The sequence below is a fragment of the Leucopleurus acutus genome (assembly GCF_964270905.1).
Source record: "Leucopleurus acutus genome assembly, chromosome: 5".
In the NCBI taxonomy this organism is placed as follows: domain Eukaryota; kingdom Metazoa; phylum Chordata; class Mammalia; order Artiodactyla; family Delphinidae; genus Leucopleurus; species Leucopleurus acutus.
Window position 1 is genome coordinate 16,239,084 of NC_139147.1, and position 17,702 is coordinate 16,256,785.

A 17,702-nucleotide genomic window follows, 5' to 3' on the forward strand; every position below is an offset into this window, starting at 1 on the left:
ACAGACCTTGGTTGTTCACTCTGCACCCAAGTGCAATGCTTGTGTGTCTCTGTGCAATGTCTTTGGCTCCCAGGCTATGAGTATCTGTGACTAATGCTACTGTCAGTCTTATCTGTCCTGTGTTGGGTGTCAGGGTTCAATCATCACCATAGTTGGAGGGTAGGAATCTCTCCTTCATCAATAGGTAAATAGGGGGTGATTACAACATCAGTTTAGAGAGTTGAATAAGAGCAGAGCAGGGGAAGGGAAAATAACATATCATCTAAGGGAAAACAGACCAAGGTCCAGCAGAAATGGTGAGTGAGACTCATGGGCTGAAAGAATGCTCCAGGTAGAAGAAAATTCATGTGTGAATATTAAAACCAAAGGGCAGAGTCTAGCTTCTTCAAGAGACTGAAAGTTTTTTCAAAATGACTGGAATATATGGAGAATACAAGATCATGATTGCTTAGAGATAAGCTGGACAGGTAAGATGTAGCAGTGAAAGCCAAGTTTAGGAATTTGGACTTTATCTTAAAAGCAATAGGAATGATTGAAGAGGGTGTTATGTGATCAGGGTTGGGTTTAAAAGAATCTTTATGGCTTTAACAGAGAGTGAAGAATGTTTAGAATAGAGATTGGTAGCTAGTAAGGAAGTCATTAAAACAATCTGGGTATAAATATGGTGTCTTTTCCAAGAGTACGAATAGTAGAGATGGAAATAAATGGGCTTAATTTAGGAAATATTGAGAAATTAAGATTTAGTGGGTTTGGTGATGAATTGGATGTGGTAGAGTTGCCAGATTTAGCAAATAAAAATACAGGATGTTCACTTCCATTTGATTTTCAGATAAACAACAAATAATTTTTTTAGTGTATGTTACAAGAAATTGTTGGATCACATACAAATTATTAATTGGTTAACTGAAATTCAAATGTAGCTGGGTGACCTGTATTTACTTGACAACGCTAAATGTGTGGTTGAGATAGAAGGAGGAGTTAGATGACTCCCAGGTTTTTGAAGTATGAAGTTGTTAGAAGAGTGAAACAAGGATTTTCTATTTACTCAGAATATGAATGCTTATTACAAATCAAACATTCCACAAAGAAAACCCACTTCAAAAACACATCTTTGGGAAGGTGATTTTACATTTTGATCTTCTTCATAAAACATGGTATATTTTGAATTTTTTTCCTTGGGAGGAAAGGAAGAACTGTCAGAAATAGAATAAAGTAAAAGATGGGAGGATAAAGTAGCAGTATATTGTGAAAGGGAGTTCTGTTTAGGGGCAGATGAGTGGGGTCTAAGGTGAGAAGACCCTGACCTTGGATTATTTTGATGTCAGGTGACTATAGTTATGCTTGTTTCTGCTTTTCATTGTGGTTTTATGTGAGTTTCACTTTATATTAAGGGAGGTTGTTCTACTCAACAAAGTAGTAGGGTTTATTAACTTTCAAGGTCAAGTAAGTGAGATTCTGGTTATTAAATCTCAGCATCTAAAGGTAATGAATCACAAAGATTAATTTGGCATGAATCATAAACCAAAAAATAAAAGCTAAACCTATAGAACTTCTCAAAGAAAACATAATGGATACCTCACATTCACAGGATAGACAAAGATTTCTTAAATAAGATGTGGAAGGAAAAAAACATGAGAGGAAAATTGTAAGTCAGATTTTAGAAAAATTAAAATTCTGTTTATCAAAGACATTGTTAAGAAATTGAAAGGACAATCCATAGATTGGGCAAAATATTCAAAGTACATATATCTGACAAAGGACTTGTATTAAAAATATTCCTAAAACTCCTAAATCTCAATAATAAAAGACAAACCTAATATAAAATAGACAAAAAACAGAAAGATATTTCACAAGAGAAGATACATGAACAGCTAATAAACTCATGGAAAGATAATCAACTTCGTTAGTGTTCAGGGAAATGTATTTTCCTGAAGTCTACAATGAGATAGCACTTAACACCCACTTGAATGGCTAAAATTAAAAAGGCTGATGGTACTGTTGGCGAGGATGTGGAAAAATTGGAACTCAGACATGCTGGTGGGAGAATAAAATGGTACAACCTTTTTGGACAATGGTTTGGCAGTTTCTTATAAAACTAAACAAATATCTATCAGAAATTCCTCTCCTATGCATTTATACAAGAGAGATAAAACATACACCCACAAGAAAATTTATATAAGAAAATTCATGGATGTTTTATTCATGATAAACTCAAACAGAAAAAAAAATCCAAATAACCATCAACCAGTGAATAAACACTGGTGATCATACAATGCAGTAACACTCAGTGAAAAAAGAAACAAGCTACTGATACACAGAACAACATGGGTGCATTTCACAACTTTAAGTTGAGTGAAAGAAGCCAGGTGCAAAAGAGAACATACCGTATGGCTCCTTTTATGTGACTTTATATGATATTACAGAAATCTAAACAATGGTTGTGCAGAGGTGGCATGGAGTGGGATAGGCTGGAAAAGGGAAGAGAGGGAACTTTCAGGGGTGATGCAAGTGCTCTGTATCTATCTTCATTGGGTTGTGGTTATGTGGGTGTACACATTGGCCAAAGTTAATTGAATTCTACACTTAAAAGCTGGGCATTTTTCTCCATGTAAATTATGCCACAATTAAAAAGATAATAGAAAAATAGACAGTGATAGAACCCTTTCTTATTTTGTGAGTAGAATAAATTACACAGATGTTTTTTTCTGCCACAAAAGATGAAAATGCAAAGGCAACACAAGTCATCATTGGAGATAAGGGTAAGAGGTTCAGGTTTGCACACTAGATTCTCTTGATATCATCCAAATGTCTTAAACTCACCATCCTCTCTGAGACAATATGGATAAAATTACACATGTAAATGATCTTAGTAGAAACCCAAGTGGTAAGTACGTATCGGGAAATATCAGTCTTTTTCTTTTTCTCATATGTGTTACTCTCCTGAGTGGTGACTGATGAATAAGTTGAAGAGTTTGTTCAAATCAGTTCACATAGGGTTGGTCTCATGCACACAGAATCAATCAACAATATCTAAAAAGAGAGAAAGTCTTGAGAGAAGATTTATGTATTTTTAAAGAGCATATCATATTTGCAAATTATATAACATTGTTTTCAAATATTTTGCTTGTTTAATCACTGGGAAAACTTTTTAAAAAAGAGCTACTCAAAATTATTTCTTTTTAAGAACTACTTTCAAACATATTTTTCTCTAGAAAATATTTTTCCCAAGAATGAATCTCTGTCCTGTGTCTTATGGAACACATTTTGAAGACACTATTAGTAATTTAAAATATTCACAGATTCTCAAGTAATGCTGAGATGACAAATCAGCTTATTAAGATAACTGAAATGAAATAAAAAAGTACAAGCTTTGTAGCATGCAAGTTAAAACTAATGAACTAATGAAATTATGATCATATTATTTACAGGTTAAACATTCAATTCAAACATCTCTCACATCTGTAGTGAGAATTTTCAAGAGGTATAAAAGGGAAATCTTGTCTTATGGAGATTCCAGTAGCATGCTGTTTCTTTAAGAGAGTTAACAAATTTCTTCCTCTCAGTAAATTTAAGATTTATGAAATAAACACTCTACTGAATGAAGAATAAGGGACATACTATTTCAATTTAAAATGTTATACCATTTCTCTTTCAATAAACAATCAAAAAATGAAGAGAGAATATATTTTGCTTCTTTCTTTAACAGGTTTATAAATGATACCTGATTTTAACATGGGTGAAAAATAAGTACATGAATACTGTTTCTGTACACAATTCTATTTTAAAGCCTATATTCTTACTATTTAATACAATTTTCTAACACAAGAGACATAGCCCATGTCAAAACAGGAGCGCAGAGCCAAATGTGCTTATGAGAACACAAGCCTCCTGGAAATTAAAAAGAAATGTTGAGGGGCTTCCTTGGTGCCACAGTGGTTGAGAGTCCGCCTGCCGATGCAGGGGACACGGGTTCTTTCCCCGGTCCGCGAAGATCCCACATGCCGTGGAGCGGCTAGGCCTGTGGGCCATGGCCGCTGAGCCTGTGCGTCTGGAGCCTGTGCTCCGCAACGGGTGAGGCCACAACAGTGAAGAGGCCCGCGTACCCACCCCCCCCCAAAAAAAACAAGAAATGTTGAGGATGGCTTTGAACTTCCACAGTGCATAGAATGCCTCATATTAACTAGACTTCAAGAGACTGGAATACTCCAACTAACTGTTGATTTATAGGTATTTTATTTTTACAATTCGTCACCTTTCTGAGTTTACTATTTTCCAACTGGGGCTTCTAGATATAAAATTATATCACCTGTAATAATTGTAGTGGTGTTTTCTTCCCCTTTAATATTTTCACATTTCATTTATTTTTATACTGTATTTCATTGACTGGTGCTTACAGGAAAATAATTATGGAAAAATGAGCATCTTGCCTGTGATGGATTTTAATAGAAATGCTTTTAAATTTCACCATTAGACCTGATTTTTGCTTATTTTATTTATATATACATAAATGTGTATAATTTTCTACATTAAATTAATAGTCATCTATTCTTATTCTAAGTTTAAAAAAAACCAATCAGGAATAGAAGTTAACTTTTACAAATTAAGTTTTGGGTACCTATTGGGAAACCATATGATTTTTCTCCTTGGACTTGTGATAAATTATACCTATAAAGTTTTACTGTATGACTTTTATTTGCAAATATTTTATTTAGTACTTTAAAATCTATACTCATTAGTGACATTTGTCTGTAATTTTTGTGATATATAAAATTTTGTTATTACTAATATGATTATACATAATGAATTTTTTTTTGTAAGATAAGGGATAGTTTGAACAACAAAACATTATATATTAAACATTTGAAAAAATTCACCTCTGAAACCATCTAGGCCTTTGGAAGGTAGTCTTTGAAACCATTTCAACTAATTCTATGATTATATTATTAATTGTCAATGAATTCATTAACCCATTTTATTCAACAGAGATTGAATTGTTTATTAGTTGAAATTTTTTCCACAAAGTATTTAAGATGGCTAGTGGAAACATTAAAAATAGGAATTTGATCTTAAATTGCATGGTATATTCTACAATTCAATTTTATTAATGAAAAAGCTATAGTTCTATTATATTCCATATTTATGTTGAGTGGAACAACGCCTGTGTGCGATATAAAATAAAAATAACTGATTAATGTAGCATGTCAAGAATCTGTTTCTGCCTGAAACTTGAGTCATAGGTTCTTCTGAAATAAGGGAGTATGTTTTACTCATACAGGAATATATATTTTATTTTCTGTATCCATACAGTGCTCTGGCATATAATGAGTGTTCAATAAATACTTGCTCCTTTTAAAAAAACATGAATGAATCAGCCAAATAAACACACCTTTTTTTTTTCTTTTTTTTAGGATTGGCAGAGCCGTGCTGAGCACCATGGCACACGGACTCCTACTGGTGCCATCCCAGCCCTGGGAGCTATAGCATGGTCAGAACAAGTGTTTCTGTTCCTTTTTCTCTTAGAAACTGCAAAATACATCAGGCTAGCAGCTGGTGCTGGATTTTCCCTCATATATCCTATTGGAGGTTAATCATTAGGGAGAGGAAGAAATACGTTGTTTTGTTAGGATTGGTAGAAACAAAAGGAAGGTTAAACGATGCGATAAAATGTTAAGATTTGCATTTGGAAGGAAAATATGTTATATATTAGTTGTTAAATGCAGGCTTTATAAAAAATATTAGCCAAGGAGGTGAAACACAATATCCTGTTTAGACTTTTTGCTTTCAATTTTCATAATAAAGTTACATTTATTATGCTTATGTAACAATTAAAACTCATTTACTCTAACAACAATAATAAGTAGTTGCTAGTTGCTTTTCATTTTTATCTCACTTATACGCTCAATTCTATGAGCGAGGCAATCTTTTAATCCCCAGCTCACAGAGAAGTAAACTGAGGCTCAGAGGGAATGCATTCATAAGTTATGTGTGGAGTAAGTGGGAAGCCAGGCTGTAAATTCACACTTGTCTGGCTTCAAAACCATGCTCTAAAACACTAGACAACATCATCTGACCATTTCACTTTAAGTTATAAAAGTGTTTTAAAATGTTCTCTCTGGGTCTCTTCTATATCACCCCTGTTCCTTCACCATATTTCATCGCTTCCTGAGAAATCAAGTGGACATACATTACTTCAGCAAGCTGACTCTAATATTCCAGTCACTTCAGCTTTTATCACCCTATATGTTTCAGCTTGCGTATTTACATGACCATCAGAGCCAAAGTTTGTTCATATGACATAAAGAGCTATGCTTTTTTTTTTGAATAATCAACCACTAATAATAGTCTGGATGCTTTTTACAACTAATTTTTGCATATGGAAAACATTTTAACAACCTGATAGATAATACAGAGAAATTATATGAAAACTATCAGCATGTTCAAAATAAAGTTCACATGCAAGGCATTTCAGTTATTTGATAAAACTGTCATAAATTTATACAGCCGTCATCTCCTTTTGCAAATTTCTGGAGCAGTAAATGATCTTCTCCAACCTGTTAGTTTAGTTTCAGTTTTGGAATAGTAACTATTTCTCTTGTTTACGTTCAGAGATGTTTTAAGCTAGCAACCTTCCCAAGAATTGAGTACATAAAAGGTCACATTGACCCTGACTTATCTGAACATTTCCAAGTTTTCTGGCTCACCCAACAGGGCTCTAGATAACCCAGTGGCTACACAGCACAAAAAAGGTCACTGCCAAAGACATGTCTTGCAACATTAGGGCGGGTTTGCATTTTTTTTTTTTGGAGTGAGTTTCTCTCCATATGAGATGAAGCAATTTTCATTTCTTCCAGATTAAAATTTCATTTCCTATAGAAGCTATCTTCTTTAGCTAACTCACCCTAAATGCATGCATTTTGGGATAAAAATATTGAAACCTATGAGGACTATTATAGATCAAGCAAAGGATAAATAGGGTGCATTAATACAATAGAATAATAAATATTGATTTATATAAATATAATAGTATATAAAACAGTTATGTATCATAATTATAAAATATTACATTATACATAAAATACGTAATTGCAAAATATACCATATATTATATAATATGTATTAATTATGTATTATAATAATATAAATACTAGTAACTATAATAATAAAAATAAAAATAGAAAGAAAGCAAGGTAAGAAAGTTTGATGGCCCAAGTAGTGCTTGAGCTCAGAAGAGTACTTTGCGTGGTAGAATGGCTGTAAGGTGGAAGTGACACTCTCATATAACCTTTCTTATGTAATATTTTGCTGACCCTGATGATACTAATTCAATTACTCTATTTTAAAAATACATTGTAAATCAAATATACTTCAGTAAAAAAAATTTAAAAACATTAAAAATAAATTAAAAAATAAAAAAATACAGAAAAACACACAAAAAAGTAAAAATCACTTTAATTCTACTACATTTAGCCCCATGAATTTATAAAAAGAAAGACATGAAAATATATCTTCTATCTCTCCAGTTCTTCCTACTGAAATAGCCACTGTTTCTCGTTCGTTTTTAGTAGTTTCTAACAATGCGTCTTGAAGTGGCTGCCACCTCATCACCAGAAGCTCTGGCTTTCCCATGACCTACCAGTCTATCAAGAAGTACAGCCTGAGCCATAAATGGGGCTCAGGAACAGTGCTCTGCTATCTATTCGAGTCACTGCTTCCCTGTCACATGTGAGGGAGCTCTGCACACAACCACTTTTTAACTGCTTGGCATCAGGGCTGCCTCTTAGACCTGGACCTACTCCTTGCTTCTGCTTCTTTCTAGAATCAGGTGCCCAAACAGCCTGATGCTTGTGCATTTCTGCTTGGGAGCGCCTCTAGTTCTTCTCTCCATCCCCTGGCTTCAGTGTGAGATGCAGCTCCATAAACCCCTACTTCTTAGATGTCTTCATTGAAACACACGGATTCCTTCTGCTCCAGAATTTTATTGCAATTTACTGTGGGGTGTACAGGATGTTGTTATACATTACTGGGTTCTCCCTTTAGCACTGAAGACACTCATTCTTCCTGCTGCAAAGAATGTTACCTGCTGACAGCGCACAGCTGAGTCCATCTTCAGGAATTGCCCTCTGCCAAAGGAAACAACATTGTCCATGGTTATGGTTATGCACCTTAAGGGTGGAACAGCCCACCTTCAATGACTGGTTGATGAGAAGGTGCAAAGGTGCTAAGAAGATGGCCCCCTTTACTCATCATTAAAGGGCCAACCAGCTTTAGAGCTCCCTGAGGCATCACTGATAGCCTCTATTGCAACCACATCATGGTTCAACTTCTCCCTCTGATCAGTCCTGCTGCCTCCTCCCACCTCCCTTACAGGTGCTCCTGAGGACTGTCCTTAATTAACCACCTGCATACACATTCCTGTCTAGTTTGTTTCCTGGGCAACCTGACCTATGGCATGAGGGTAAAAAGAATAACATTAAAAGCTGCACAGGTTTTAAAATTATGGTCCCAGGCCTTTAATTTCTGACTCCTGAAATTGTAAATTGTTACTCTGATGGTATTCTGCCCTCCTCTATAAAGTGGAAACAATAAAAGAGCTATATGAAATCTATTTTCTAAGAAGATTATCTAAAGGTAATCTGAATAATAGTTTTCCTTTGCCTTGTGTTGGGTGACAAGTTCTCTAGGACCCTGTCCTACCCAAGAATTGTCACTTCTCAGATGTACTTATCCCATCTGACTAGTAAATGGTCATGGAACAATAGATTTATGTATATGATAACAGTGGGGAGGCTGACCATTAAGTTGTAGTTCCTGGGCAGCAGAACCAACATACATGCTAGCTGGTTGTGAATTTACTTGTAAAATGTGAGTGTGATCCAAGTCCCATATTAAGCAAGCCCTGGAATTTACAAGACTGAAAACTCCTTGAGGGTAGGGCCAATTTTGATGGTAGGTACTCAACCTACATATGCTTTATTCCTGAATTAATATTCCTCTTCTACATGGAAGTAATAGTCAAATACAACCTGTAATATATTGATGAATATGTTAACCAATAAAGCATACAAACAATAAGTGGATATTTCTTTCATTCCTTAGCATAGAATTAATTTGACATTAGGGATATTCTGAACATCAACAATATTCCTTAGGATTTGCTATATATATAATCATGTCTGAATACACTTTTATTTCCTTCTTTCCAATCTTTATGACCTTACTCAATTTTTACAACCTTATTTCATTGGTTAGAACCTCTGGAACGATACTAAATAAAAATGGTGAAAGTCAACATCCTTAATCTTGAAAAAGTGTTCAATATTTCACTGTTAAGTACTATGTTAACAGTAGGTTTTCAATAGATGTCTATTATAATATTGAGTTAGTCCTCCTGCACTTTTAGTTTACTGAGATTTTTTTCATGAGTTTTTGTTGAATTTCTCAACTTATTTTGCATGCATTGATATATGCACATGATTTTTCTCCTCTATTCTGTTAATCAATTACATTGATTGATTTACAGTTGTAAAGTCAGTCTTGAATACTTGGTCATGATGTATTGTCCCTTTACATATTGCTGGATTTGACTTATTAATATTTTGATAAGAATATTTACATGTATATTCATTAGGGATTTTGTTTCTTGTAATGTCCTTCTTAGGTTTTGGTATTAAGGCTGTGTTGATCTCAACATCATTTGAAAAGGTATTCCCTCATCCTTTATATTCTAAAAGGGTTTATTCAAGACTGGTATAAATGTTTGATGGAATTCATCAGTGAAACCATCTTGGTCTGAAGCTTTCTTTGTAGCTTTGTGGGAAGGTTTCAAATTATGACTTCAATTTCTTTAGTGCTATTCAGATTTTTCTCTTACTTTGCATCAGTTTTTGTGAGTTGTGTTTTTTTTTCAAGGAATTTATCTATTTATCTCAGTTGTCAAATTTACTGAATTATTTTGAACATAAATATCTTCAAAATATTTCCTTAATAACCATTTGATGTAGGATCTGTAGTTATGTCCCCACATTCATTTCTAATGTTGGTAATTGGTTACTGATGTTGCCTTCCTTCCTCCTTCCCTTCTTCACTTCTTTCCATTCTACCTTCCTTTCTTTTTAAAAATTCATCTTTTTAGGTGTTTATACACTTTGTTAATCATTTCAAACCCAACACTTGGGCTTTGATTTTCTCTGTTGTGTTTTCCTGTTTTCATAATATTAATAATTTTTTTATTCTGTGTCCACCATGTGCATCATGCATTTTATAACATTTATCTGTAATTGTCAAAATAATATTGCAGGGAAAATATTACTTCTCTTAGTTTAAATGTGTGTAAAATAAGACACAAAGAGGTTAATTTTTTTGTGTGTGTATCGTATAAGTATATTTGAATTTAGAACCATATGATCTCAAAGATGATGTCTTTTACTACATTATAGTGTCTCACGGCAAAGTTGTAGAGTGTTTGAATATATGAATTATGATTCTAAGTCCAGTTCTTACCTCAGTACTAATCAACACCACTAAACTTATCAGCATCAATACATTAGGGATGCCTAGTTTACATAGCAATACGATAAAACCTATAGCCACTTTTGATGAGGTAGTCAAACCAGCATACATACTAATCACATCTAGAAACAACATATTGGTGTTTTATAATTTGCAGACAGGCAATCTTATCAAGGATATAAACAGCAAAATTCCTGGAGGAACCAACCACAGAATGGGAGTATTACCTTTTATTTCTCCATCCAGTTACTCTCACTGAAGCACAGTATTCTCTCCCTCTGCTTTCCTCCCTCTAGAAGATCAAGTTTTTGGAGTTTGCTCTAATGAGAGATTTCCTATTGGATCCAGGCCACAGTGATGGTCTAGGAAGATGCCAGGAGAAAAGATTCAACCACACTTGATGGACTGCAAAAATGACCCCAAGTCTTTATTCTTTAGAGACTAGTGGACCATGTTAGGAACACCTAGGTGCTTTAACCTCTACCCTCAAAGTATATGTGTGTTAAGGTGAAATGTGTATCAATAAAAATATTTGGTCTGCAGGCTTACATGATTTTATTTTGGAAAATCATCTGAGATGTTGGAGTAATCCTTCAGTATATATAAGTAATTTGAAAGGCTACCTCAGATCAGCTTTCTGTTTATTACATCAAAGTCAGGGGAGTAAATGAAAAAATGATTTACTTTAGGTCTTAGACCTCTGCAGTACTGGTTAAAGACAATAAAAATGACTACCAGGATGACCACATTTTTTCTTTGAATGTTTCATCTGCTCACAAACATTTCTTTGAATGTTTCATCTGCTCATCTGACTGCCCAGATTTCTTCCCTTTACTATTTATAGTAAGAAGCATCCAATCCTGAATTTTTAGTGACTTTTTCTTTCTCTGCTTCCTTTTTTCTAATGAAATGTATCTATCTGTTTTCCCATTCATGCAAGTTCTAAGATGAGAGAAGGTAATCAGATAAGCAAATTCACTTTATTGATGACCAATAAAGTCTTCACATAGGTCATTGATACACTTACCCAAATACGAGAAAAGGTAATAATAAAAATATCATAAACCCTAAGTGGTGGTTAATTCTGCCAGTACATGAGTCTGTATATAAATTGTACAGAATGTTCAAACCAGGCTAATAAAATATGAATTAGTCTCCTGTTAATTGGACTTCCTCATCTGTGAAATTGACACAATGATAATATCTCTCTCTTAAGGTTTGCCATAGTGATAAAAATGAGATGAAAAAGTTTTCAGTTTTGTGCTTGTGCCATATTAAATCCTCTACAGAATATTAGCTACATAATAATTATTTCTAGAAATTTAGCAGCTTAAGAATATGTAGATTTAAAAGGATCAGAGTTTAATCTTTTTGTGAACACCTTACTTAGGAGAAAAATATATTTCTAAAATTAAATTCGTACAGCAGTGGTTTTTCCATCCATTCCTTTTGCAATTAGTACTGCCCCTTTGGACAATGTATAATATTTACACATTTCAAGAGTACTTTATAGCATTGATTGGTCGTATTTCATTAATAAGGGTATAGGTTTACCAAAAAAACCCTCTGACTTGAGAAAACATGAAAGCAAGGTCATAAAGATGAGCAGGGACCAGCCATAAATCAAATAATAGTGACAGTTGGGCAAGTGGGAGCCAGATGAGGGGAAGTGATGGACTCTATAAGGCAGACTAAAACATTTCCAAATACTGAGTAATCCACCCTTCAGTTCTCTCAAATGGCACATACTAATTTTTATAAATGACATGTTTATAAATGCCTTTATTACAAAATAAAAATTTCTAGACTATCATCATGATGGGACAAAACACACAAGGAATTAATAAGGTCCCAAATCTACATGAGACAGCCAGACACATAATCATATTAAGACAATACAAAGTGGCCAACATTCTATTACAGCCTGGAGAAAGAAGTTAAACTTTGCTTGGGGGCCTTGGCAAGGACCGTAAAAAGGCAGTGACACTGCATAAGGATTGCAAAGCATAAATAGGAGTCACTGAGTAAGAAATTAGGGGTTCTGGGGAAATAATCCCTTACTGAACTTGCCCTACATCTTATCCTATGATGTAGTGGTAAGTGTTTCATGAATATTTTCTTACTTGAACTGTATAACCACCATATAGAAGGATATTCTATATCTCTATTTTACAGGTCTTGAAATTGATGGTCATAAATAACAAATGCTCAAGTTTACACAGTTAGCTAGAGGCAGCTGTTCTCCAAATCCAGGACTGTATGACTTGATATTTTTTTCATTTCAAAACCTACCCCAAGGACATTCCAGGAAAAGATCCTTGAGTGGCAAAGTTATGGCATTTTGGGACAGAATGGTAAGTTGGAGAAAATGTAGGCCAGTGTCACCAGTGTGTAGCTCTGGGAAAGGGGAAATGTGCTATAAGGAAATAAAGTTGAAGTATTGTCTCATATTCCATTCTCTTTAAGGCTTATCCTGTAATTTCAATGTTTATATTCACTCACATCTACTCACTTATACAACTATCACCCTTACTTCTCTGATCGTCATATACATGTCATCATACCAAACTACAAACCCATGTTTCTAGGTTTATTCTGTCTCTGTTTTCTTTTACTTTCAGTATTAGCTCCATCCTTATGAAAATAAAAACACACAAACAGAGATCCAATATTTAGACCAAAAGTGTAGACATTCTGTTCCCCCAAGCCCCGGACTCCATCTTATTTTCTTGAACTTAAGAAAGAAAGAACTTTAAATGAACCAATTCTAACTGACCTGTAACTATTCATGTGTTTTCCGAGGTAACTTTTTAAAAAATATGATTTACACTTCCGTTGGAAAGCACTCTGGCCAAAATAAATTAAAGGCCAAACTTTCTAGTTCAAAATTCACAAGGCTTTAAGTTTGCAGTAGTGTTTCATTTCAAATAAAGGTGGTTTGGCCAGCTCTAGTCCTATTCTAGGCTGGTCATCAGAAGTCCCATGACATCATTTTTGAAATAATTAGAAGTGTTAAGCCTAGAGTTTTGGCCAAATTCCAGGTTAGGTCATTGTGTTCTGCCTCTTAAATCCTCTCTTTGGATTGTTGGGAAGCTACAAATGAGGTATCTCCTCACTCTGCTCAGAATGGCCATCATCAAAAAGTCTATGAATAGGGACTTCCCTGGTGGTCCAGTGGTTAAGGCTTCACCTTCCAATGCAAAGGGTGCAGATTCAATTCCTGGTTGGGGAGCTAAGATTCCATATGCCTAGCAGCCAAAAAAACCAAAACATAAAACAGAAGCAATATTGTAACAAATTCAATAAAGATTTTAAAAATTGTCTACATTAAAAAAAGTCTTTAAAAAGTCTATAAATAATAAATGCTGGAGAGGGTGCAGAGAAAAAGGAGCCGTCCTACACTGTTTGTGGGAATATAACTTGGGGCAGCCACTATGGAGAACAGTATGGAGGTTCTTTAAAAAAATCTAAAAATGGAGCTACCATATGATCCAGCAATCCCACTCCTGGGCATATATCCAGAGGAAACTATAATTCAAAAAGATACATGCACCCAATGTTCATTGCAGCACTATTTACAACAGACAAGACATGAAGGCAATCTAAATATCCATCGACAGATGAGTGGATAAAGATGAGTGGATAAAGAATATGTGATTGATATATATATATAAATATATATAGACACACACATATACATACATACACAATGGAATATTACTAAGCCATAAAAAAGAATGAAATAATGCCATTTGCAGCAACATGGATGGACCTAGAGATTATCATACTAAGTGAAGTAAGCCAGACCAAGACAAATATTATATGATATCACTTATACATGGAATCTAAAAAAAAAAAAAAGATACAAATGAACTTATTTCCAAAACAGAAAGAGACTCATAGACATAGAAAACAAACTTGTTACCCAAACGGGAAAGGTGGGGGGATGGATAAAATAGGAGGTTGGGATTAACATATACATACTACTATATATAAAATAGATAAACAACAAGGACCTACTGCATAGCACAGGGAACTATACTCAGTATTTTATAATAACCTATAAGGGAAAAGAATCTGAAAAAGAATATATATATATAACTGAATCACTATGCTGTACACCTGAAACCAGCATGACACTGTAAATCAACTATACTTCCATTTAAAAAAAAATGGTCAGTTGACACACATGCTTGTGTATCGTAGTAAGATACAAGTCAGTAGGTTAGTAGGTTTGGGAGATTCCTACAAAATTCTTTTACTGTAATAACTGAGGAGTTTTTATATTCTAGCAATCTATTGTTGTGTTACTAATACCCCAAAACTTAGTAACTTAAAACAATGACAGCATTTATTTTACTTATGTTTCTGCAATTTAGGTGGGGCTTGTGGAGACAAATGTTTCTGTTCCACTTGTCATTAACTGGACCAGCCCAAAGGCTGGGGATGAGAATCATGGGATATCTTGATAATTTGCATGTCTGACAGATGATGATGACTGTCAGCTGGGACTACTGCTGGGGTTAAGGTCAGAACACCTATATATGACCTTTCCATTTGGCCACTTGGTTTCCTCATAGCTTGGCAGTTAGTTGTGAGTACCTGAAGAGAGAGTCAAGTTGAGGCTGAGTCACCTTTTTCTAACTTATCCTTGGAAATTATGTAAATGCCACTTCAGCAATGTTCTATTCCCTTGGAATGAGTCACCTTGTCCAGTTCATATTCAAGGGGAAGGGAATTAGATGCTATTTTTTTGAAAAGAGACACGTCAAAAACTTTGTGGACATATTTTACAACACTGTACTTATCTTTATGTCTTCATTTAAAATGAGGAAATGGAGCATCAGAAAGTGCTAGACTTGAGATTACATCTTAGGCTATCTGACCCCGACATTAATTTTTTTCTCCATGCTAAATGTATTAATGAATTTTTAAAGTGCACTTTTTATGATAAAGAACTTGTACTCTTTTGTCTAAATCAGGTACTGGCAAACCATGGTCAGTGGCTAAATCTAACACATCATCTGTGTTTATAAGTAAAGTTTTATTTCAACACAGCCATATTCTTTCATTTATGTGTTGTCAATGGCTGGTTTTGCTCAACAATGGGGGCTGAATAGTTGTGACAAATACCTTATGGGCTACAAATCTAAATTATTTACTATCTGGCCCTTTACAGAGAGCATTTGCCACACTCTGCTTTAAATTGCCCATTTTTCTAGACATCATTTCTCAGCTTGAGGAGATGGACCACTAGCTTAATGCTAAAACTGAACAATGGTGCCCTAGGCTGGTGGAACCATAAAACTTTTGACGTTTTGCCCCAGGGGCCAAAGTGTCTGGAGCATTGGACTATGTATTCAAAGCTGTGTACAATGACAAAGCAGTATATAAAAACTACCCTTGTTATGTCCATCAGGGTTTAATCAGAGAAGTAGACCTAATAGGGATTTCCAATAGAGATTTGACCTTATGCAATTTTGGGAGCTGGTTCACAGTATATCAGAGATTCTTTCTTCTGTATCTGGTACTGCAACCTGAAGTCATCAATGCAGGCATTCAAGAAGGGAAGCATGGACAAGCTGTAACCTCTGATGATGAGGTAGAACCTTTGAGGACAAACTGGAGCCAATGAGATGAGTGGACACATGAAGATGGAATGGGACCCTCATCAGTCTCCTAATACCGCTAAGCCTCCTACTTTGATAAGGGGGGTGTCCTGTAGAAGAATTTGGCAATTTGTGATTCACCTGGCCCAGGAGTCAAAGATGCAGTGCTGAAGAGGGGTCTACAGTAGGGACAGGAGATTATGCAGGCTCGAATGCTGCCACCATGATTAGTTACCAGGTAGAACATGGGTATGTAGCTACAGCATCTCATGTCCTGTTACGACAACTACAAAGGAAAAAAATCTGGTTGATACTTCACTTCCGTCTTTTAAATCCTATGCAAGGTGGCTCTTGTCACCTACTCTCACAAGAAGAGAAGAAAATCTGGGATATGGAGATCCAGTCCACTTGACAAAATACACAACCACCATATCATGAAAATACAACTTCACAAAGTGTGTGCCAGGGCTCCCTGGAAGAATGTTTCACAGACATCTCAGAGTCTACACATCCTTACCAAACTGACCCTCATTTTCTATGTTCCACTCTTGGTGATGACACCACATCAACACAGATGTCCAAGCCAGAAACCTGCTACACTTTGTAGATTTCCTCCTCCTTTCCAGGCAGTCTGGTTCAAGTGCCCATTCTACCCCATAAATATGTATCTAAATCTTTTCCCTTTTTGCACTGCCATTACCTTAGTCCAGGCATCAGCATTCACTATGAGATTATTGCAATGACTTGATGGGAGAGGGCCTCTCAGCTGCTAACCTTAAACACCTTCAATCATCTTCCTGACTGTTATATGAATAGGATTTCTAAAACTCAATGACCTCCCACTAAATTGAAAGTCATTTCATGTCTCCTTGTATTATTGAGGATAAAGTCTCAACTCAGCATGGCATACAAAATCATTCATAATTTGAACAAACTCCTCTTTCACTACTCTTCCACATTAAGATGATGCCCTGGCCCAAACACATTTGTAAGGCAAACAACATTCCACATTATTTCACATTTCCATAGCTTAGTTATGCTATTTCATCTCTCTTCTCTTCACTTCCTGATCAATGCCAAGAGTTTTTTTTATTTTTCTTTTGTGGTACGCAGGCCTCTCACCGTTGTGGCCTCTCCCGCTGCAGAGCACAGGCTCCAGACGTGCAGGTTCAGCGGCTATGGATCACGGGCCTAGCCGCTCCGCGGCATGTGGGATCCTCCCCGACCGGGGCACGAACCCGCATCCCCTGCATGGGCAGGCGGACTCTCAACCACTGTGCCACCAGGGAAGCCCCCTAGCAAACCTTTAATGGGAGGCTTAGTATCTTGTTCTATCCACTTGGTTGGATAGAATACAAACTCCCCAACGAAGGGCAGCAATTCTCTTCTCTTAGCTGGTCTTAGAATAAATGCAGGGGAGTTAGCAACTGAAGATACTTGAAGTCTGAGCTGAGAAAGCACCAAAGATTGTCATTCCTTGTGCTAGCAATTTTTTTTTCATTTGCCACGTGTTCTTAAAGCACAGAGAAATGTCCTTCTTGCCTCTGTCGTATCTTATTTAGCTCAGGGATTCGATTAATTTAT

At 35.5% G+C, this 17,702-nt stretch overlaps 1 long non-coding RNA gene across 2 annotated transcripts; it reads left to right on the top strand.

The window, feature by feature from the left end:
- The first annotated feature begins 229 nt into the window (after positions 1–229).
- On the top strand, positions 230–10,909 carry LOC309962187. Of its 2 annotated transcripts, none has more exons than XR_014326223.1 (3): positions 230–296; positions 5,409–5,485; positions 10,806–10,909. It is a non-coding gene; the product is annotated as an uncharacterized lncRNA (long non-coding RNA). The 2 variants fall into 2 exon arrangements; XR_014326224.1 differs by lacking the exon at positions 230–296 and adding an exon at positions 355–467.
- Positions 10,910–17,702: the final 6,793 nt, after the last annotated feature.